Consider the following 24,018-nt stretch of genomic DNA (forward strand, 5'->3'; position numbering starts at 1 on the left):
AAGTGTCACAAACGTTTTGAAAACACTAAACGCTTCATCCTTGTGCTTGAGAAAGTAAACCCATACTTTCCTCGAGTAATCATCTATAAATGTCATAAAGTAAGAAGCTCCCCCTAGAGATAGGTTAGGCATAGGTCCACACAAATCACTATGAACAAGTGCCAACTGTGTATCTCTTCTACTGCTTCTATGCTTATGTGGATGTTGTGTTTGCGTACCATACAGACAATGTTCACAGAATTCAAAATCATTAAATGAAAAGCCAGGCAAATAACCAGAACAAGACAAGATTTCCATTCCCTTCTTGGACATATGTCCTAACCGGCTATGCCACAAAGAAACGTTCGGTTGCTCGGTTACATTGATTACATTTTTAGAGACATTTGATACATAAATCATGTAAAGTCCTCCAGACTTTACTCCATGTGCTACTGTCATAGAACCCTTGGATATCTTCCACATGTTCTGTCCAAAAGTGGTGACGTAGCCAGCATCATCAAGTAAACCTGTGCTGATCAAGCTCTTTGTAATTGCGGGAACATGTCTCACATTCTTCAGCGTGAAAGAAGAGCCATTCTGAAACTTCAATTGAACATCTCCAACACCTAAGATCTCACATGTCTGCCCATTGCCTAGCCAAACATGATCTTTAGTGGTCACATAAGAGGTAAACCACTCCTTGTTTGGAGACACATGAAGTGATGCCCCTGAGTCTATAATCCAATCACTCAGTGCATTTCCATCAGATGCTGTAAGAAGAGTTGAGTCCATTGTATTCTTCAAGAAGTAGATGTCTCCTGACACTAGACTGTCATCCTCTGCAACAGTGTTTGTCACATTTATTTCTTGAATCTTCACTGAGGACTTGTTCTTCTCACCATGGTATTAAGCTTTCTCTTTGCCTTTTTCTGCTTTCCATTCTCTGCAGTCTCTTTTCATGTGACCCTTCTTGCCACAATGGTAGCATTCTATGTCACTCTTGCCTTTAGCACTGCGGGACTTGCTACGAGACTGATTCCTCTTTCCACCTTTGTACTTTTCTTTGGTCCTTCCCCTGACAACTAAGGCTATTCCTTTGCCTTTGTCCATTGTCTTTCTATTGGTTTCTTCAGTAAGCAGACTTCCTTCTACACCTGCTATGTTGAAACCATCTGGAGGTGCAGAATTACTCAAAGCTGTGCGAAAAGTGTCCCAACTTTCCGGCAATGTGATCAACAGGAACATAGCTCTAACAGGTTCATCAAACTTGACACCTTGAGCTGACAACTGACTATAGATTGTGTTGAATTCATTCAGATGATTGGACATAGGTGTCCCTTCTTTCATCTTCAAGTCAACAAGCTTCTTAAGCCAGTATACCTCTGAAGCTGCACTCTGCTTCTCATAAAGATCACTCAGCTTTTACCATGCTTGATAAGCAGACATCTCGTCTGCTACATTGAAGTAAACGCTTTCTGCCAAAGTCAGCATAATGGTAGAAAGTGCCAATTCATCCATTTCGCTCCATTCATCTTCGTCCATATCTTCTGGTTTTATCCCCTTGAGCTTTATAGGTTTTATCTGCTTCTTTTGTACCAACACGTTGTCGTGTTGTGACACGTACATAGTGGGAACGCATCCTACAAGAGTTATCTTGTAATTTTTTAGATACATAATTATCTTTTCTATAATGTACATATGCATATTTAAGTATAATAATAAGCCTTCTATCTCATCCTATTATTTTTCTCAAGGGTAACATATCCTTACTTTACCATCAGAAAATACTATGGGAAAAGCATCAATAGCTCCGCCTCTTTAACTTGGGGCAAAAAGCATTGATTCTTTATTTCTACTATTTCATTATCATCTCACACCCTAGCTAGATCCTATATCTAGGGTAAACTCCAATATATATATATTCTATGTATTTTTTATACTTTTCTTATATTTCTTTTTAAATAGCTACTAGGAGAGAATCAAATCCTAGTGGGACACTAGGTGGCATGATTTCAAAGATACACTTATTTTAATGCATTATTGCAAGCATAATTACAAAACTTTGTCAAGGAGCAATGTCATGCTTTCATATGGCATGAGGTGTCCTTGGGAATTAAATGAAAGTCAAGGCTAAGGAGACCACATGAAGACTTTTGCTGCCATAAATGGACCCTACTTTGATGAATTTTTTACACAAGGTTCCAATCCGAATTGGAGAATGATTTTAAAATGAAAATCGTAGCTAATGAGCTGAAGTTTCTGCCCATATTTTTATTTTTTTATTTGGAGCTACGGTTGAGGAGATATGATCAAAATACTGGACCTCAGTCTGCCCATATCATGCAGAGACAGCTCATTTCCAACTTCTCCAATTCCTGTTCACACTGGCTCCTCTCTTCTTGTGTAAACCCTTGTGGGTTCCCTTCACCTATAAAAGGGGACCTCTTCTTCCTTGGAAGAAACTCAAGCATTCAAGCCATTGATGAGAGGAATTCTTGAGGGAGTGAGTAGTAATGCCTAATTGTACTTAGCCATTAACATAAGCCCAAGCCTACACTTTTTCCTAGAGGGAGACTAGCCATTCTTGCAACAAGCTAACCTTGGAAGATCAACTCTAATCAAAGAAGTTCTTGCACTTGGCGTATCAATCAACGTTGAATTCTCCCCTCTTCTTCTCTCTTCCATCAATAATGGTGCCGAAGGGTTTCAAGTAAGATGTATTCTACATTGATGTTTTCTTGATTTTTTGTTGTTTTCATTTTCATCTCTAATCCAACATATATATATGTATCTAATCTCATCTCCTTAACCAAACCTATCTCTCTCATTCTTAGTAATTCATCCTCTCTAGGTTCTCTTTGCTACAGGTACATCTCTCCCCGCAGTATCCTTATTGCTTACGGGCAAGAATAGGGCTTGGGAGGGAAACTTCTCATCTCTTCACTTCTCTCATATCTACATTTCTCACATACTATCCTAGATGAATAACCCACATGATGATAATTTCTATAGCTTTCACTCTGTACGATCTATTAGAATTAACATATGGATTAGTCGTAAAATACACTTTCAACAACGTATAGTGTTTCTCTTTGGCCCAGAAAGGCTCAATGAAATACTTCTATCACCGGATCCCATCATACTACCTCTCATAGACTATAATTTTTCTTTTGATGTAAGCGTAGTTATCTTGCTATGAACCAAGAGGATTTTTACACACAATTAATCCCAATCACTAGACAAAATATATATATTATGGTAAGCACAAAACTACAATTCCAAAGAACAATTCGTAGCCTATTTGGTTAGCCAAGATTGAATGCCATTAACTCATCCATTAACCCTTTCATATTACCCATGATACGATATGACCATAGCCTTGATGTTTTCATCTTTGTATTGTTTTGACATTCTCATTTGCGTTCTTTCTTTGTGTGTGTGAATGCAAGAGAGAAAGAGTGAGTCTTCTTTGATTGCACTTCTTTCCAAACCCTAGTCTTCATGTCATCTATGGTTTAACTCCTTCATATAGTTTTTGTTGAGTTCTCTCACAAACTCTCACAGCCATAAGCCCGATGCTTTCCTGGCAAGACCGCAAATTTCTCGACATATTTTTGGTGAACCCGACGTGAATCTGCTAGGGTGAGAGTTTGTGGGTAACCATGGGTGATCATGTTGAGCAACAGGGTATGCATTTTGACCCAGCAACAATGCAAATGTTTCAAGCATTTGCAATGTTCATGCAACAACAACATGCTACTGAAAGAAGGGAGATTTCAGCAACGAAGGCCATACAAGCGGTCGTCAACAGAATGGATCAGTTCAATGGCAAAGATGTAACCAAGTACTTACGCGAGTATGTGAAGGAGATGGAGCTGCATCGCGTGTCAGAAGGTGAGATGATTCAAAGCTTTGAGCTAGTTGTTGCTCCAGAAATTAGGGAGCATGTTAGGGCAATTAAAGATGGGCATGGGAGAAATTGGGAAGAACTCAAAGTAGCTTTAAAGGAGGAATATTTCATGGAGGACTCTGAGAGAGTGACCAAAAGGACATTCTTAGAATGGGTAGTCAAGCCAAAGCAAGGACTATCAATAACATAGCTACTTAGGGAATTTGAGCGGCGCTATGCACAACTCACTAGGACAGAAAGGGCCACACTAGATGCAGAGAAGACGGATCTTTTCTTACAAGCTGCAGGTAAAGAGTTTCAAGAAAATTTGGAGCTTCTTCTTGAAGATAAAGATGCTGAGCAAGGACTAAAGACCGACTGGAATGAGGTTGAAGGTGCTGTCTCACTGCTTGCCAAACGACAAAGAAGAAGGGACAAGATGGTAGTAAACACTACAAGTCCTTCCACCTCAACTTCTGACAAAATGGTAAAGCCTACTTTTATCGCTCCTAAGTTTGATGAGTCCATGCTAGATGAGCTTGTGAAGGGAATGCGTGACTTGAAAGTGAAGTTTACAAAGCTTGAAGAAAAAGGCCAACCATCAGGGCCACTTCCTAGGCAAAGACAACAGCCCAAAGAAGGGTTTGTTAATAGATGTATTTGGTGTGATAGTACAGACCATGTAAGAAGGGATTGTGATGATTTTAGTGATGCTTTGTCAAAAGATGTTGTCTTTTTTAAGGATGGTAAAATCCACTTAAGAGAGACAGGTCTACCCTTGAGAACTAACTTTGGGAAGGGGGGAATGCAAACCTTAGTTGAAGATATGGCAACCAAGCATGCCACCTCTTCAGTTGAGGCAGCTACTTATGGAGTAAAAATTGAACATTTTTGTGATGAAGAGGTGAGTGACCATCATGGTCAAATTTGGCCAAATGTCATGCAATTAGCTAAAAAGGGAAAGCTTACAAAAGAGATTCTACATGAAGCAGGTGATTGCATACATCTAGAAACAGGATGGAATGATCCAATGGACTCATTGTCAGTGCATGCCTACATTAAAAAATGCCAACAAAATGAGGCAATTGTAGAAGAGAAGCGCAGACGTGAGAATGCTGATGAAGGACCATCAAAAAGAGCTTCTAGAAGTGGGGGAAGAAGCGACTCAATGCCTTCTCAAACACCCTCAACAAAAGGAGCATCTCCACCTGAAGTACTCATGGAGGAGTCTACAATAGGAAAGAAGAAAGAGCCAACAAAAGGAATGACAGATGCACATTCTCTGCATGAGGATTGGGGTTCTGCAGATGAAGCTATGAATCTTCAAGATTCACAAATCAAAGATAGAGAAGTCTTTGGGAATGCTATACAGGTTGAAGTGACATCAGAGGATAGAGTAGAAGAGCAAGAAACCTCTTGGGATATGGTCTGTGATTGGGGTGATATTTCTTATCTGTGTGAAGATGCAAATAAAGATGCTTGCCATAAAGTGCCTACTATACAGGGTTGCCTGCAGGTATGCAAACAATATCTGAGGTATAAAAGGGATTTCGGTCTTGTGTCACAGGGTATAAATTGCAAGCAGGTTTGTGAGCATCTATCTGCTATGGATAGGAAGGGTATACATGGTGATTCCTTGAAGCAAGAAGAGGATGCTAGCTCTACGCTGACACCAGAGTCATGTAATGAAGAAGGGTTCTCCCTAGATGAGTGGAGACATGATTCAATTGAAGATAATTTAGCGATGAGTCAAAAACGAAGAAGGGGTGAAGATATTGTGTCAGAGACTAAATCCAAGGAGGTTTTTGAGCAGTCGGTTACAAGTGACCGGGAGCATACCTACCAGGATGATTTGGAAAGGGAATTAGACACCATATTTGAGAGGTATGCAAAGTTTTATGCTATAAAGCTGGAGAGGTATTTGGTAAAAGGTGAGAGAATTGATGAGAGGTTTACCATGCACATTTCGGAGGTTTCTCTCGATGTTGAGAAAGGATATCTAGAGGATTCTTTTGAGAATGAAGATGCAGATTCAGACTTTTATGCGAAAGAGGTACATATGGATTTACAGGTTGGTCAGAAGGTTGAAGTGCAGTTTCAAAAATCTTTCAAGTATATTACAAGAAGCCTGGAAGTGTTTTTTGAAGAGGAGGATGAGGAACTTATGTCTCTACGTCCTGAAGATTTGGTGCATAATGGAGATTTGTTACAGATGTTTTGGAGACAGATGTATATAACAATTCCTTCTGATCTGAGAGCAATTAAAATATGCGGAGAATCTCAATGCTTAGTACAATACAAGTTTTTGAGTTACCCATATGATCCTGGAGGAGGTCATGGGATGACAGGAGATACAGTTTCTTTCACAAGCTACCATGAGGTTGGCACATGCCGGAGGATGTGCAGGTTTCGAGGGGGTGGATGTCGTGTTGTGACACGTACATAGTGGGAACGCATCCTACAAGAGTTATCTTGTAATTTTTTAGATACATAATTATCTTTCCTATAATGTACATATGCATATTTAAGTATAATAATAAGCCTTCTATCTCATCCTATTATTTTTCTCAAGGGTAACATATCCTTACTTTACCATCAGAAAATACTATGGGAAAAGCATCAATAGCTCCGCCTCTTTAACTTGGGGCAAAAAGAATTGATTCTTTATTTCTACTATTTCATTATCATCTCACACCGTAGCTAGATCCTATATCTAGGGTAAACTCCAATATATATATATTCTATGTATTTTTTATACTTTTCTTATATTTCTTTTTAAATAGCTACTAGGAGAGAATCAAATCCTAGTGGAACACTAGGTGGCATGATTTCAAAGATACACTTATTTTAATGCATTATTGCAAGCATGATTACAAAACTTTGTCAAGGAGCAATGTCATGTTTTCATATGGCATGAGGTGTCCTTGGGAATTAAATGAAAGTCAAGGCTAAGGAGACCACATGAAGACTTTTGCTGCCATAAATGGACCCTATTTTGATGAATTTTTTACACAAGGTTCCAATCCGAATTGGAGAATGATTTTAAAATGAAAATCGTAGCTAATGAGCTGAAGTTTCTGCCCATATTTTTATTTTTTTATTTGGAGCTACGGTTGAGGAGATATGATCAAAATACTGGACCCCATTCTGCCCACATCATGCAGGGACAGCTCATTTCCAACTTTTCCAATTCCTGTTCACACTGGCTCCTCTCTTCTTGTGCAAACCCTTGTGGGTTCCCTTCACCTATAAAAGGGGACCTCTTCTTCCTTGGAAGAAACTCAAGCATTCAAGCCATTGATGAGAGGAATTCTTGAGGGAGTGAGTAGTAATGCCTAATTGTACTTAGCCATTAACATAAGCCCAAGCCTACACTTTTTCCTAGAGGGAGACTAGCCATTCTTGCAACAAGCTAACCTTGGAAGATCAACTCTAATCAAAGAAGTTCTTGCACTTGGCGTATCAATCAACATTGAATTCTCCCCTCTTCTTCTCTCTTCCATCAATAATGGTGCCGAAGGGTTTCAAGTAAGATGTATTCTACATTGATGTTTTCTTGATTTCTTGTTGTTTTCATTTTCATCTCTAATCCAACATATATATATGTATCTAATCTCATCTCCTTAACCAAACCTATCTCTCTCATTCTTAGTAATTCATCCTCTCTAGGTTCTCTTTGCTACAGGTACATCTCTCCCCGCAGTATCCTTATTGCTTACGGGCAAGAATAGGGCTTGGGAGGGAAACTTCTCATCTCTTCACTTCTCTCATATCTACATTTCTCACATACTATCCTAGATGAATAACCCACATGATGATAATTTCTATCGCTTTCACTCTGTACGATCTATTAGAATTAACGTATGGATTAGCCGTAAAATACACTTTCAACAACGTGTAGTGTTTCTCTTTGGCCCAGAAAGGCTCAATGAAATACTTCTATCATCGGATCCCATCATACTACCTCTCATAGACTATAATTTTTCTTTTGATGTAAGCATAGTTATCTTGCTATGAACTAAGAGGATTTTTACACACAATTAATCCCAATCACTAGACAAAATATATATATTATGGTAAGCACAAAACTACAATTCCAAAGAACAATTCGTAGCCTATTTGGTTAGCCAAGATTGAATGCCATTAACTCATCCATTAACCCTTTCATATTACCCATGATATGATATGACCATAGCCTTGATGTTTTCATCTTTGTATTGTTTTGACATTATCATTTGTGTTCTTTCTTTGTGTGTGTGAATGCAAGAGAGAAAGAGTGAGTCTTCTTTGATTGCACTTCTTTCCAAACCCTAGTCTTCATGGCATCTATGGTTTAACTCCTTCATATAGTTTTTGTTGAGTTCTCTCACAAACTCTCACAGCCATAAGCCCGGTGCTTTCCTGGCAAGACCGCAAATTTCTCGACAACGTGCCAAATCTGCTTTTTCCACAATGGGAAATTGGTTCCATCCAGCTTCTTGATATTGTAAAGAGCAGTGTCCTGTGATCCAGCCATAGCTACGCTTCACAGTAGTTTACTTTTCTGGGAAAAATTCGGCAGAGTTTCCCCTGTAAACTGACCTCTGAACCAATATCAACCTGTCAAATGAACCAAGAAAGATTCAGATTCTGCATAAATTTTGGCAGAGTCTCCTTTGTAAAATGGCTCTGGTGTACTAAAAACAGACCAAAAAACACTCTCTCTTTGACACTGTAAGCTGTGGGTAAACCTGTCCTGCACCTGTACAGTCTCTCACTGTCCTGTCACTGTCCTGTAAGCATAGACTGCGACAATGCCTCAATGGCAGTAAAGTAAAGATGCAATCCCAACTGTCTAACTCACAGTCAATACATCCTAGCTGCCTATCTAAGGGTGCTCGAGGGATCGCTCCAAGACCTGTATCACCGAAAGGATCTCAACATTCGAGAATCCCCCAGCTCAATAAAACCTCACTCGACCCTCAACAAAGGCTGCAGTAAATCTGACAGTACATAGACTTCCCACAAAGTCATACATCCACAAATTTCCCACTGTATGTTGTAACCGCTGCGGCGGTTGTTTGCTGCGTGACTCACAGCCAGCAAACCCTCAACAGACCTACATCATCTCTTACAATACATCCCATGTGGAAGTACCTGCAATGTGAGGATGAAATCTGGAATATCAAGCAGCAAACACAAGCTACCTGATAAACTAGTGGATGTCGCCTACAGTCTGTGTGTAGATGTGCTCGTGTCGTATGTGACACGCCTCCAAGAACTATGAGCTGTCCTTCGATGTGTAGACAGCCACAAATCAACACTCTGGGAGTGTCGATATCCTCAGCACCTGCAGTCGTATGCCGAAAACCCCAAATTTGCAGAGTCGGATCTGCACCCGTCGAGACCACGTAGTCGAAAATGGCCTACGCAGACCTTTGTCGAAGCCGAACGGTGGCCGAGATGACCTCAGAATGAAATTCTTAGAACACCAAGCCCTTTGGGCTTACCCACAGGATTTGGGGCCGTGTCTTCGCCTATCGAATTTCTCTCCAATCTGAGTTGGTGACTCTAGCCTCCTGCTGTGCTACCGCGAGCCTCGATCTGAGCTCTAATACCAGTTGAAGGAGTACGAGCGGAAGTGCGACGCGAGAGAGAGTGTGAGAAGAAGAGCACGACGATGTGGTGAACTCGCTCTACTGTAATGTGTAGAGCATAGTGAGTTCTTATTAGGTTTTAACAAAAGAATATGTGTACATACCTGGCGGCCCTCCCACTTACCTGGGCGACCACATTGGGCTTTATACCCCAACAATTTTCAACTGTCGGCTAGCATAAGAAATAGGGAAGTCAATTCTCCCATCTCCTAGTTGAGCTAGTATACAACGATAGCAAAATTGGAAGCATCTATATGTATGTGGAATATTTTATTCCAATCTGGTGCTTTCAATATTGGAGCTGAGGTGAGAACTTGCTTAAGCTTCATGAAGGATTCTTCACATGCCTCGGTCCACTCAAAGTGTGTAATCAAACTATACATGGGTTTTGGAATTATAGCGTACATGTGGATGAACCGTCTATAATATCCACAATGTCCCATGAAGGCTTGAACCCCCTTGACTGTTGTTGGTCTAGGCAAATCAACAATGACATGAATTTTTTCAATATCAGTAGTTATGCCATTTTTAGACACTATATGTCCAAGAATTTTTCCTTGTCTACCCATGAATGTGCAATTTTAAGGATTTAAGCAAATTCTATAAAGTCTATATTTTTCGAAATACCTTTTTGAGGTGTTCAAAATGATCAGCTCGGATGGGGCTCGGATTGATGAATGTACACATAGCTCATCCATATATACTTCCAAGAATTTCCTTATATATTCTTTAAAATCATGGCTTATCAATCTTTGAAATGTGGCTGGAGCATTAGTTAACCCAAACGGCATGAACCGATAGGAAAAAATACCCCATTTTGTTGCAAAAGCGATTTTATGTCGATCTTTTGGGTAAACCAAAAGTTGATTGTATCCCAAAAAGCCATCTAAGAACTGTAGGCTTCTTTTCCTGCAACCCATTCTAAAACATGCCCAGTGATTGGAAGAGGAAAGTTGTTCCTAATGGTAGATGCATTCACCTTTTTAAGATTAAAACATACTCGCAATTTTCCATTCTTCTTGGGTACTACCACAATTGGCGACACCCAATTTGTGTGTTCAATTTCATAAATGAATTTGACTTCCTTTATTTTTTTAATCTCTTCTTTTATCTTCCTGGAAAATGTTTCATTATACGTGTATGGCCTTTGTCTACTTGGTTTCGCATCATCTCTCATGGGTATGGTGTGTTGACAGATTTCTGGATCAACACACCCTTGAGATTCTTGTAAGACCAAGCGAAGATATCTCGGTATTCTTTTAGAAAGCTTAACAAAAGATCTTCTTCTTCTTCTGTTAGGTCCTTTGCAATGTAAGCAGGTCTAGGCTCTCCTCCTGGTTCAGCCAACTCTATCTTTTTTGCATTTGCAGGCCCTTCGTAGGACTCGCCCTGCTTTCGTAACTCCCTAATAGGTTGTTCGACTATGATTTTTTGATCTTGGAGAGTATACCTTTTGTAATGGGATGGAATGCTCATGGAATCCTTACCCTCTCCTTCTGTGGTTTCCATTTCGGTCGTGTATATCTCCTTTAGAGCTTTTTTCAACTCTTGATATTTCTTTTCTCACTCAACTCATGTCATGGTTGGCTCTTTTTTTGTTTTTTTCGGTTTTGCTTGAGTATCCTTCCTCGTTTTTTTTAATGTTTGTGACATTTCCAGACTTTTTTTTGAAGGATATCTACCAGTGATTTTGTCTTTGGCACAATCATGCGCCTCTATCTGCATCAAGGATTGTGTTCTACTGGAGACTGATGGCATAGGTCTAGCTTTCACTTTTTTGGTGTCTCTTTTGCGTCTATACCATTTCTATCTTCTAGGTTTTTGGTTAGGAAAGTAAAAAAACTTTTACTCCCCTCCTTTCATGAGTAGCTTGGCTCTCACATGTTCTTTTTCTGACCCCAAACCTTCTGAGGTAGTTGAATGTTTGTCTAACTCATCTATTGAATCATAGTAGAGGTTTGAAAAGACTTTTTGAGCTTTCATGAAGTCTTTGTATTCTTCATTTCATCTTCAATGTGGACGGTTGAGATCATTTGGATGGGAATTATGTCATAGCCGTACTCATTGCAAAATTGAGTAGGCATAGACGTATTCACACATACATCCATGGTCGCTAAAATTTGAGTCCACTCGAATGGCTCAAACAAACGCTCTGGAAAGGGTTCAGGTACATAGGCTTCGTCTGTGTAGTCCCTTTCTAGGATACATTCTTCTCGTCTTAAACTTCCATTTTCTGAGCTCCGAAGCTCCACACATCCAAATAGGAGTGTCTTTGTTTACCCATGATGGAAGTTTAGTTTCAGCCGAAGAGACTGAATCAAACTCTTGTATGGGTGTTTTCAAGACATCTCTATAAGTGTGATCTTTTAGATTTACCCTTGTTATAGATCCCACTTGCTTCAAGTACGGATAATTGTTTCCCCAATCTTGGATAAGTTGTACCTGTCACATGAAAGGTCTTTCCAAAATGATTTCATAGTTGAGTTTCTTGCCAAAGTCTACTATGGCAAAAGTGTGTTGATATTCAATCCCATAGGAATTAACTATCACTTTCTCAAGCAGTCCTAAGGGTCTTTCAATGTGTCCATCATCCAATTGCAATTTCATTAGAGTTTGTCTAATGGTTGGTTGTCCCCAAGATTACCTTATTGATTTCGTGGCTATGGCTATGCCTTCTCCACTATCCAGTATTGCCAGGGTTTCAATGTCATTATATTTCACTGGAAGGGTGGTGTTTCCTTCTTCCCATTTGTTCATTGGAACAGATCGAATCTCTTTGTTGTCCATTTTGTGTTTCAATTTTCCCAAATTTTTTGGGATTAGCCCCGTTATCCTCACCTTTCTAGGGTTTTTTGTAGATCATTCCATAAATATAGTCTGAGTTTTAACAATTCTCCCAAGGTAAGAGTGCATTGGATGGATGTAGACATGATAAAGTGAATGTTGTCTACTTATAGAGTCTGCTTCGCTCTTTTTACTTGAGTGGTCTTACACACTATGGATTCATCTTCGTTATCTCCCAAGTAAGAGGGTAATGTTCTCAAGGTCAATGGTTTCAACATTCCTGAAGCTTCAGATCCGCAATCCCCATACAAGGATTGTATGTCCACATCCATATCAGGAGGTAGATTGTCTAACCAAACTTACTCTATAAGAGCTGACCTTAGAGTTACACTACAAGAGGTTGTGTGCTCTTGTGACGCTGTTAGCGACGGAAATACACTGGGTTTTTATAACCCCCGACATCGCTAAAACCGTCGCTACGAGCGTCGCTATAGGCGTCGCTATATGCGTCGCTATCAGCGTCGCTATATAGCGACGCTAGAGAGCCATAAATAGCGACGCTTATAGCGACGCCCGAGAGAATTTTTTTTTGGTGGCAGGGCATTCACCCATCAACCATATTGTACTTGATTCACTTTTTAAAAAAAGTGCAAGGGTAGATAATAGACCCAAAATAGTCACCCACAAGACGCATTGTTTGCAAAATTGACAATTGTACACATCATAGGCAAAATGAATTGATTGGCAAATGTAATAATGACAATTGTACAACACCATAGGCATAAAGAATTGATTGGCAAAAGGAACTGCGTAGACAAATGTAATAATATACATGGTTCAAAAAGACGTATAAAATCCGTCTCATGATACATAAGCTATGAGAAACCCTAAACTAATGCTATCTAGCTACGGCTAAACTGACGTCATCTAGTCAGACGTCTCATCGCGTCCAAGCGGCGTATCTGTCGGATTCTGCAAAAAAAGACAATAAGACAGCTTTCAGTAAGTATAAACATATAAAGACATTTATAAAACAATACAAAAAATAAAAAAGAGTAAACCCTAATACTAACCATGCCGCCGCGAGAACTGAGAATGTCCATCAGGGCGTTTAAGCCCTTCCTGCCTGCGTACTTGCGCTCGTACGGTGTGGTATCACGTCCTGTCATCGACCACTGTCAAAACATACAAAGATTTCATTATGTTAGAATTAAAAAACTCATAAACCCTAAACTATCGAACATAAAGAGCAATGTGAAAACACTTACAAAATCGGCCTCAAATGATGCCCATCCACCGCTCCCCAAGTGGTGCGAGCTCGCTGCCTCTACTCGCGCTCTAGCTGCATCCTTTTGTTGCTTCCACTTGTCGGGATTCTCGGGCGCTGCTTTCTTCGCATTCTTCCAATCTTCTTTGGCCAGCCAATCTGGCCTGTTCCACCCATTCTTGATTGCTTTTTGCACTTCGAAACGCTTGTGTTTGCAGTATTCGCGCATTCGAATCTTCATCAGGTCTTCATTGAAGCGCTGATCCCGTGTTGGAACGGGAAACTCATCATGAAGTATGCTGATGACTCTGTTTTTTAAATCACTTGGTACTTCACTCCATTTGTTTAGTATGTAGTGTCTAAACAGCTGAGAGCAAAGACCACGCATGCGCGAGATCACCTTCTTGCCGTCATCATCCATGATGATGCCGCCGCTAAAGTCGATGGAGCAAGACAAGCCCTCTGGCCGGTGACGCGTGAACTTGGGTGTCCCGGCAGGGGTCTCTAGCGGCGTGTCGATGGGGGTACGGACGTCAGGTGTGTCCACCGGCGTCTGGGCCCCGAAGCGAGGAGTGTCAAGTGGGGTGGCTCCTGGCGGAGTAGGTAGAGGTGTGTAGCTTCTAGGAACAGTCAGCCGTGCAAAACCTAGCGTAGATGGCGATGCTGTGGCTGGTGTGGGGGCGGGCAAAGAAGGGGAGGGTAAAGAGCCTCGTCGAATCCCCACAACAACCGCCACCGCCACCACTAGAGCGCCGGTGTCTAGACGAGTGTGAAGCTCGTCTCATCGACGCCGAAGCTTCGGAGCGAGCCGAATGCTCCGAAAGAGAGGGAGATGCAGATGGAGTAGGAACGGGCGATGATGCGCCAGAGCGATGACGCTCCACGTACCACTGTCTCTGCTGCGGTGTCAAAGAAGAAAGAAACTCCTCATCATCCATACCTACATTAAACACACGAATATTTAAACTTAATATTGAATGAATAGAGTAGACAATGACGCAAAGACCATTAAATACAATGACGTAATGACGCATATAAATACAATGACGCAATGAATTGAGTGATAGAAGAGGCAAGTCGAAAACTCAGAATTTTCAATCAAAAGATGTGAGCGCGAGTAGAAAAGAGCGTTATACACCATGGAAGATACTTAGAGAGCCAGAGCTTTTACAACACGGAGAAAAATTGTTCAAATACAATATTTGTGGCTTTAAGAGATCTCTCTCTCATCCTCGCATAACTCAGCATAAATTCCTATATCTATATAGAGCTCTCCGTTTAAACACATATCCTCTGTTTCATTTTGTAGCTCCTCTGCATGCACCCCATATAGAGTAGTAGCATCTTGATGCTCGTCTGGCACCACCGCAGCGGCTTCTGATTGAGCATCTTCTCTGATCTCCTCCATTGATGTCGTTGTGATTGGCACATGGTAGCCTTCATACGTCCTTGCACTACGAGGGGCTACCTCTATGACGTACCACCAGTTTGATGTAGACTTTGTAGGATGAAATATTACCTGCCAGAGCCACATAACTTACATGAGAGCTTTCAAGCACATAACTTGTAAAAGGGGGATGTTAACTATTTACATACTTACTTGTTCACAATGCTCGGGTAGTACGAAAGTGTCTCTTAGGTCAGTCCATTTCTTAGTAGAATCCACCTCAAGAAAACCAGACTCTCCTCTACGCACAGTAGCGTTGCGACCCTCCATGATTATCTTGAACCATTGCACGTCGAACAAGTCGACAAAAAATCCTCTGTAATCGATCCTCAAAATCTCTTGCAGCGTGCCGAAGTAAGTGAGTTCCGCCACCACAGGATCTGCATCAGAGGAACGTCGTCGACTAGACTGTTCAAATTTTGCCATGATTCCACAATCTTGAGTAAAACGCTTTTTGTCGATTCGTTCCACCCTAAAATGTCGACCTTTACACCATGCTGCTGTGTATGACTTATACTACAACGAACAAAGATTATGAGTGGCCGTTCAAACGTTAATAAATAAAGTCACTTGCTAGTTGTACATTGCAAACTTACCTTGGTCGCGCAACCCCGAGAGTACTCCCACTCTTCTTCAGTCACTTCGTCACCGCATTGTTGTGCGCTTTTCAATTGGTTGTGCAACCATCTTAAGCTCATGAAGGTTGGTAGGCTCTCCAGAACCGCTGGATAGTGCATCGGTGGTCGTCTTCCCCGTCTCCACTCGATTCGTGCCCTTTGTCGCTCTTGCTTTGCATCCTCATATTGTGAGATCCACTTTTGCATCACTGGATTGTGAAGCATGCAAAATCGGTTGATTTTAGCCTCTAGATCTTCCGTCATCTTCTTCTCAACACCGAGATTGCACATGACAATCCCAGATATGCGCTCATCATCTATGGTTCGCCATAGTGTGTCCCGGGATTTATCAAATCCGTCTAGCCACTCTCCAATGTACACTAGGGACTCCGATACCAACCAACCTTCTGCCATGCTCCCCTCCGGACGTGCCTTTTGACGCACATATCCCTTAAGCGTTTTCATGAAACGCTCTAAGAAGAACATCCATCTGGAATGAACTGTGCCAGCTATTTCCACCTCATCAACTATGTGAACAAGAAGATGCACCTGAATGGTTAGCATTGTAGTAGGAAAATGTTTCTCAAACATGCACACAAGCTCCGCAGCATTTAGTTTGGCGAATGGTATGGAGTCTACGTTGATCTCCTTTTGTGAGATCCATTGCACCAGCTTTGCAAGTTTGTAGATTGTGTTACGGATGTCGAGAGACAAACATCCCTCAATGGCAAACGGTAAAATAAACTGTAAAGTATGTGCAGCAATGATAATAAAGTCCACATTTTATGCAATGATATTAAAGTCCACTATGAACGTACCTGACACATTTTATGCCAATCGTGTGACTTCAAACCGGTAAGCTTTCCTTCTTTAGTAAAACACGTTCGGAGCGAGTGCATTACGCAAGTGGGGGTCCGCAAAGATCGAATGGTCTCTTTTACTTTGCGTTCTTGGGCTCCTGTGAAAATCCATGGTGCTTTAGGGAGTTTTATCGATCCATCAGACGCTGTTTGCGGCCAATATTGCTCCATACGATCCACATTTCTAAGGTCAACTCTGGCTCCCAAAGTATCTTTCTTGCCGGTCAGATGGTCCCATAGTAGATTACCCACATTCTTGAATATGTGCATTGGATCGAGCAAGTGATTGATCATGAGTTGGTGCCAGTATGGTAACTCGTACCATAGAGATAGTCTCTTCATCCCTGGAGGCAATCCGTCATCGCACATCTCCTTCTGCTCTAACCATGCTTGTGCAGACATCCTTGGTGGCTCTCTTCCCAAAAAGCCGTCGTGTAACACATGATTCTCTGGAAGATATGCTTGATGACCTTCGTAGATTTGCTTCTTCAGTGAGGGTGCCCTACGTGCATTCAATCTAGGTCCACATGTGACACATGCTCTGTATCCGCTTGTTTGAAGCCCTGCATGTATACACATGATAATAGATCAACTATGGGAAAGAACAAGATTTACAGTGTCTGAGTGAGGAGTGTCAATAGATCACCTGAGCATTCTGTTAGCCCGGGATAGTCATGCATGGTCCACATTAGAATGCCTCTGATCAAAGCATTCCGTCGTCCTGTGTGTCGGCTCATATCCACCACCTCTATGCCAATCCACAATTGTTGTAGCTCTTCCAATAGTGGACGAAGATACACATCCATATTCCCCACTTTATATCGCCCTGGCACAATCAAGCTTAGCCATAGGTGCCCCTTCTTCGTAGTCAACCACGGGGGAATGTTGTAGTTGATGATGACAACGGGCCATACACTGTAAGATGTTGATCTTTGACCAAATGGATTTATGCCATCCATAGCCAGGCCTAAGCGCAAATTTCGAGCTTCCCTGGCAAAATCCGACCATGTTCCATCTATATGTTTCCACGCTACGCAATCTGCAGGAATTCGTAGCACACCATCCGAAGATTTATTCTCCTCATGCCATGATGCTAGGGCGGCCATGGACTTACATTCGAAGAAATGCTTGATGCGAGGAAGCAGAGGGAAATTTCGCAAAACCTTTTGTGGAATTTTTCTCCCGTGGAGATCTACTCGATATCTTTCGGAATCACATTTCGGACACTTCTCCATGTCTATGTATTCCCCTCTGAAAAGAATGCAATCATTAGGACAAGCGTGGATAGAATTGTAATCCATCCCCAAGTTTCGCAAAATCTTTCTTGCTTCATCTCGGGAATCTGGCATCACATTGTCAGCTGGTAGTATGTGCTCTTTCAGCAATCTACACAACATAAAAATATGATACAGTCACGTAAAAATCTATCAGATCATTATACATTTAGAGTTTTATTAAAGTAAACTAATTGTAATAGATCACCTGAAAAGCGCTGTGACGCTAGTGTCACTCCATCCAAACTTTGCCTGCATGTTGAGAAGAACCAGGAGTGCTTTCAATCTAGACATACGTGCTCCATTATACAATGGCGTATCGGCTTCACTTTTCATATCATCATAGATAAGCCTTTCTGAATCCATGATCGTCTCGATCATTTCATCAATCTCGGGCTCAAACATTGCCTCATTGGGAATGTGCTCTGCATGATCATCCCTCGAGCTGTCAGAGGCTACATCTTGTGGCCTCACATATGCTGCTTGACCAAAGCGCCTGCGAACACGTCTATTGGGTTGCAAGATTGCTGCTTGTTGGCCAGCGTCAGAGTCCGACGAGTTATAATTGGCAACAACTCGATCTATAATAGATGGATCGAACTCGCCAAATTCACGAACGTGCTGCAAAGAAACACGTCTTGTCCGTCGCACAGCATGCTTGCATTGATTACAAGGACATAAGACCCTCGTTGAGAGATAGGTGTTTCGGTTGGACGGTCCCACATCCTCGTCGCTACTCATAATGAGGATAAAAAACTTATAACCTGGACAACAAATTTAATATTCTATTTGCATTCTTCGTCTTATCTCTCTCTCTCTCTCTCTCTCTCTCTCTCTCTCTCTCTCTCTCTCTCTCTCTCTCTTTACCTCACATTCTCTAGTCATGTCCAATCCCCGCACACCTCGGTCTAGAGGTGCACGGAGATCAGAACCACCGGGTTATAATCTCGTCTTTATTGGTCAATACCTATATTTGTGGGTACAAGAAATCTACACACCCACTTCTACATGATACTGCATGTAGTGGACAAAACCCCTTTGCCTCTTCTCTAGCTGTAGCACTTCACAGCATCTTAACATCTTTTCACAGTAGATCTTTTCACAGTTCGTCTAACTCTAAACCCTAAACCGTAAGTAATTCTTGCGTGGACTCGATCTAACGTAAATAAGCGTAAATCTAAATAAACGTAAATCTAACTAAAAATAAACCTAAATCTAATTTAACGTAAGTCTACATCTAACCTAATCTTTAACGTCTTTTGGGATAGTTTCCTACGACGTTAAAACTCTCTTCTTCTTGTGTGTGTGTGTGTGTGTGTGTGTGTGTGGGTAAACCTAAATAAACCTAAGTCTAATCTAATATAACATAAATCTAAATCTAACGTAAATTATGTTATATTAAAAACAAAGAACTAAACTAACAGGGATTATAAGAACCTTAAAACTAATTTAACACATAATTTTTCACATAACTCGGCAAGAGTTGGCATTCTCATCACTAAAGATGTGAGAGTTAACTTCCGGCGGTGACGCTGCCTCATCTCCATCCACATCTGACGACAGCAATTGGCCCTTTAGACCGTTCTTGCTCTTGTTACTAACTTTGAAGTTGTTGTTGACTGACTAGAGGTTGTCTAGATGGTCATTGTGTCGGGGATGTAGTGACTCTTGCCGCCCTGAAGATCCACCTTCTTCCCTATCTTCTGAAGACATTTCACCAGTACTTTTGGATCGACGGAGCCCACTATGAGTGAAGGCAGCAATACCCTATATTCCATTGAGGGCTTTCTTCACCCGCTTCATGCAGGCATCACAGTCTATGGAGACCTAAATCTAATCTAATATAACGTAAATCTAAATCTAGCGTAAATAAACGTAAATCTAGTTAAAAATAAACCTAAATCTAATTTAATGTAAGTCTACATATAACCTAATCTTTAACGTCTTTTAAGATAGTTTCCTACGACGTTATAACTCTCTTCTTCTTGTGTGTGTGCGCGTGTGTGGATGTGTGTGCCAATAAAAAGAGATAAATGGTATAACCTTTCTATCACCCATGCCAAGTATGATAGATTGATTATGCCATTTCCCTCTTGAATAATAGGTCTTGAGTTCAACTCCTCGTCGGCTAGATCTTTAGGTCTTTTAATTTTAATTAGTTTCCTACGACGTTAAATTAGTTTCTCTCTCTTTCTCTCTCAATGTGTGTGCATTTTTTTGGATCGTATGCATGTTTTCTCTCTCTTTTCCTCTCTCAATGTGTGCGTTTTTTGTTTATGCATGTTCTCTCTCTCTTTTCCTCTCTCAATGCGTGCGTTTTTTGTTTATGCATGCTCTCTCTCTCTTTTTCTCTCTCAATGTGTGTGTGCATTCTTTGTTTATGGATGTGTGTGTGCGTTTTTGTTTTTGTTTGTACTCTCTCTCTCTCTCTCTCTCTCTCTCTCTCTCTCTCTCTCTCTCAAAAACACTATGTGTGTGTATGTGTGTGTGTGAGAGAGAGAGAGAGGGAGAGAGAAAGAGGGGAAGGGAACATGAGAATGAGGAGAGGGAAGGAGCATACCTGGCTCTCCTTCCTCTCCTCGTGTGTGTGTGTGTGTGTGTGTGTGTGTGGAGAAGAAAGAGAGAGAGAGAGAGAGAGAGAGAGAGTGAGGGAGAGCGTTACTTGCTCCTTGCTTGAGGGCGCCGAAAAACTCAGATCTAAGATTTGAGTTTTTGGGCGCGCTCGGTTATTTTTTTAGCCCAGCCGGCGTCGCTATGAGCGTCGCAAATTTACAAAGAAATTTGCGACGCTCATAGCGACGCTCATAGCGACCCCGGGAATTTTTTTTTTGAGCGTCGCTGTGTGAGCGTCGCTAATATGAATAGCCTCTTGTAGTGTTAGGCTCCCATCATTGATCTCTCGAACCTTTTTCCATAAGTGTCCTGGCCAGTCTTCCTCCACGAATGGAATTCCGTCTAAGGCATATTCACTATTCGGCACTATATGTTCTGATTCTTTTGTTTCAAGGTGGGATTCTACCACCACTTTAGATTTTTCTTTAGTTTCTCTTAACACAAGCTCTTCAGGTTTTGCGATGCTTTCAAGCTTGGGCTTTTGTTTTTCCAGCATTTTTTGCGTGATTCTTACCAAATTTTGATAAGCTTCAAGATTAGCTGCTTCCATGTCTAGAGAAGGATAGTTCTTCCATTTGTTTTCCATGTTTTGGCTTGCTTTAAGTCCTGCTTGGTAAGCTTCCAAGGCTGCATTAATAGGCTCAAAAATTTTATCAACCAAAATTGATCCTCCAGATTTCACGATTGTTTCTTTGATTTCTCTTCTAGGTTCTTTCACATTTTCCTGGAACAACTGTTTTGCTTTCTCCTTGATTTCAGCTCGTTGTTTTTTGTTTTCTCATCTCATACCTTTTGCTTTTGCTTCTTTTGGTCTTTTGTGATGCAGCTTTTGTATTCTCCGAATCATCTGAGGAGTTATGTTTCTTTTTCTTAGCCTGAGCTCTAGTGATCACCTTGATTGGAACAATTGGTTCACTCTCGGATGAGCTACTAGGTATCACTTGGACTACGTTGACTACTATTTTACCCTTGTTTAAAGGATTTTTAGGACAATCTTCTGGGAAGTGTCCTCCCTTTTTGCAACATTGTATGCAATAAGCTTCAATTGTTTTGAGGTTTTTGTCAGGCTCTTGGCATTCATTCTTTCAATGATCACCTGCACCACAGTTATGACAGTTTCCTGTTCTTGGCTTAATCATGGGTGAAGGTTTGACACCTTGATTAGCTACGTAATACATCGATGCGAGCTTTGGTGGAGCATACGTCACAGTTTCCTCCATTGGTGGTGGATGTGAATTATACCAATCTCCCTCTACCATTACTGTAGATGGACTAGGCTCAACATAGGGTGTAACAGGCACAATTTCTTGTTTATCTATAACTCCCTTTGGGTGCATGTACTTTACAAGCACTGCATTATGTCCTAGTTACGAAGGTTGTTGACCCAATACGTGTTGAGTGTTGGGTTAAAGGCCCGTGTGCCCGGCTGCCCGTTGTTCAGCCGCCCATGTACAGCCATTCATTTACTCATTCATAATAACTATACTCATAACTACACATTGTAGTGTGAGTACCGCCCCGCCATACACTGTGTCTATCTCCTTCTTCGTGTTGGCTCTCTGTGTGTGTGCTCTTCGATCCCAACAAGTGGTATCAGAGCTTGGTAGTGAGAGCATTGAGAGCTTCATCATCATTGTTGAGTGTGTTGAAACTTGCTGCTGTTTCATTGCCGTTTTTCGGTTTCGCGCACGCGCGCATTTCCAAAGAGCAGAAGGTTTTTCTGAGCTTGGCATTGGAAGGTTCAGCACTCCGCGAGTATTTTCACAGGCGTCCTGGAGTTTAACCCCCCTTTCGGAGCCATTCGTGCCATCAGAAATCCCATCCGAGCTCCAGACTAGGAGCTACGTTTTTCAGCTCTCTTTGGTAGTTTTCTGCTGCTAGAGCTTCCATAGCCATTACAGGTGCCATTGTTGTAGTGTCTTCCACTTACGTGAGCCCACAGCTCATTTGAGAGTGTGTAGCCTCTTCTTGGAGTGGCCTCATACACATAGATAGAGTGGGAGTTTGGCGACATTGTCTTCTTCGACTACAGGTACAGGTACAGGTGCAGGTACAGGTACAGGTACGGGTACAGGTACAGGTACGGGTACAGGTTACAGGTTACAGGGAGCTTTGGATACAGGTTTCTTCTGTGGTTACAAAACATGTATTTTGACTGTGGGACAGCCATGCATATGGTTGTGGTTTGAGTGGGAGCTTCTACTCTTCTGGGCAGTCTGTTTATGTGTGTTCTTGAGCTACAGGTTGACATCATCTATGTATGTTGATGGATGTGGATATGGCAGTTTGACAGACACTCTTTATGCATGATATTGTGGAGATTTGGTTCACTTATACATAGAGCGGGTTTGCTCTTGCTTGCAGTGTTGCGGTTTGAGTACGGACAGGTACTCGGTTGACAGTAGAGATTGGACTTCGTTGAGCTTGTGCATTGGTTATATGCTCACTTGGATCCATTTATGCTCACGGATTTGTATAAGCTTGGTCAGCTTATGTCTCTATTGTGGTTATTCAGACATGGAGTATGTTTATGCCTCTATGACAGCTCATTGTTGATGCATTTTGTGGCACGGTTTGCCTAGGCCGGTTGAGTTACAGGTGTCACGGGTTTATGCATTTGTTTGTGGATTTCTACGTACGTTTTTTGACCATATTATGGGCTGATTTATACTCTATGCGTTTGCTCTTTGATTGAGCAGCAGGTGTTGTCAGATTTGCAACACTACTTTGTTGTGGCAGTTTGTTGGTTGGTTACAGGTTTCTCATTGTTGCATTCTTGTTGTAATGGGCACTAAAGAGGACACAGTTTTCAATATTGAGAAATTGGATGGTACTAATTTCTCATATTGGAAAGATCAGATTTGGGATGTCTTGGTGCAGAAGAAACAGATTCGACCTCTAAAGTTGCAGGGAGTTAAGCCAGAGAACATGGAGAGGGATGATTGGGAGGAGTTGGATGAGATGTGCAGGTCTACCATTAGGCTTTCCCTTTCAAAGTCTGTTTATTACAATGTGAAAGATGCACAGGGTGGAGCTTATGAGCTATGGCAGCGGATTTGCGATATGTATGATAAGCATTCAGCTGCTTCTATGGTGTATTGGATTAAAAAGCTTATTGATTTGCGAATGGAGGAAGGTGCTTCCATGAATGCGCATTTGAATGAGTTCAATACAATTTTCAGCCAACTTGCTACGCAGGAAATTACGTTTGAGGAAAATGTAAAAGCTATGTTTTTACTTGTCACGTTGCCTGAGTCATGGGACACATTTAGGACAGCCATAAGTAACTCGGTTCCTGCGAATGAGTTGACAAGTACTAATGTGGAGTCTAGTCTTCTCACGGAAGAGATTAATCGAAAGAATAATGCAGGTAGTAAGTCTTCTAGTGCAATGGTTGTCAGAGGCAGGACTATGGACAAGTATAAGTCCAACAGGGGTAAATCTAGAAGAAAGTCCCGTGCAGGCACAAGTAAAAAGGATGTGGAATGTTTTCATTGTGGTAGAAAAGGCCATTTCAAAAAGGATTGCTACAAGTGGAAAAGGGAAAATGGAGATGGTAAGAAGAAAGACCATGATGCTAAGGACAAGCCTAAGTCCAATGTCAAGATTGAGGAGTTACATGCAACACAGGGAGAGTGTAGCTCTCAAGATG

The sequence above is a fragment of the Adiantum capillus-veneris genome, chromosome 1 (assembly GCF_014529385.1).
Source record: "Adiantum capillus-veneris isolate H3 chromosome 1, ASM1452938v2, whole genome shotgun sequence".
Lineage (NCBI taxonomy): Eukaryota > Viridiplantae > Streptophyta > Polypodiopsida > Polypodiales > Pteridaceae > Adiantum > Adiantum capillus-veneris.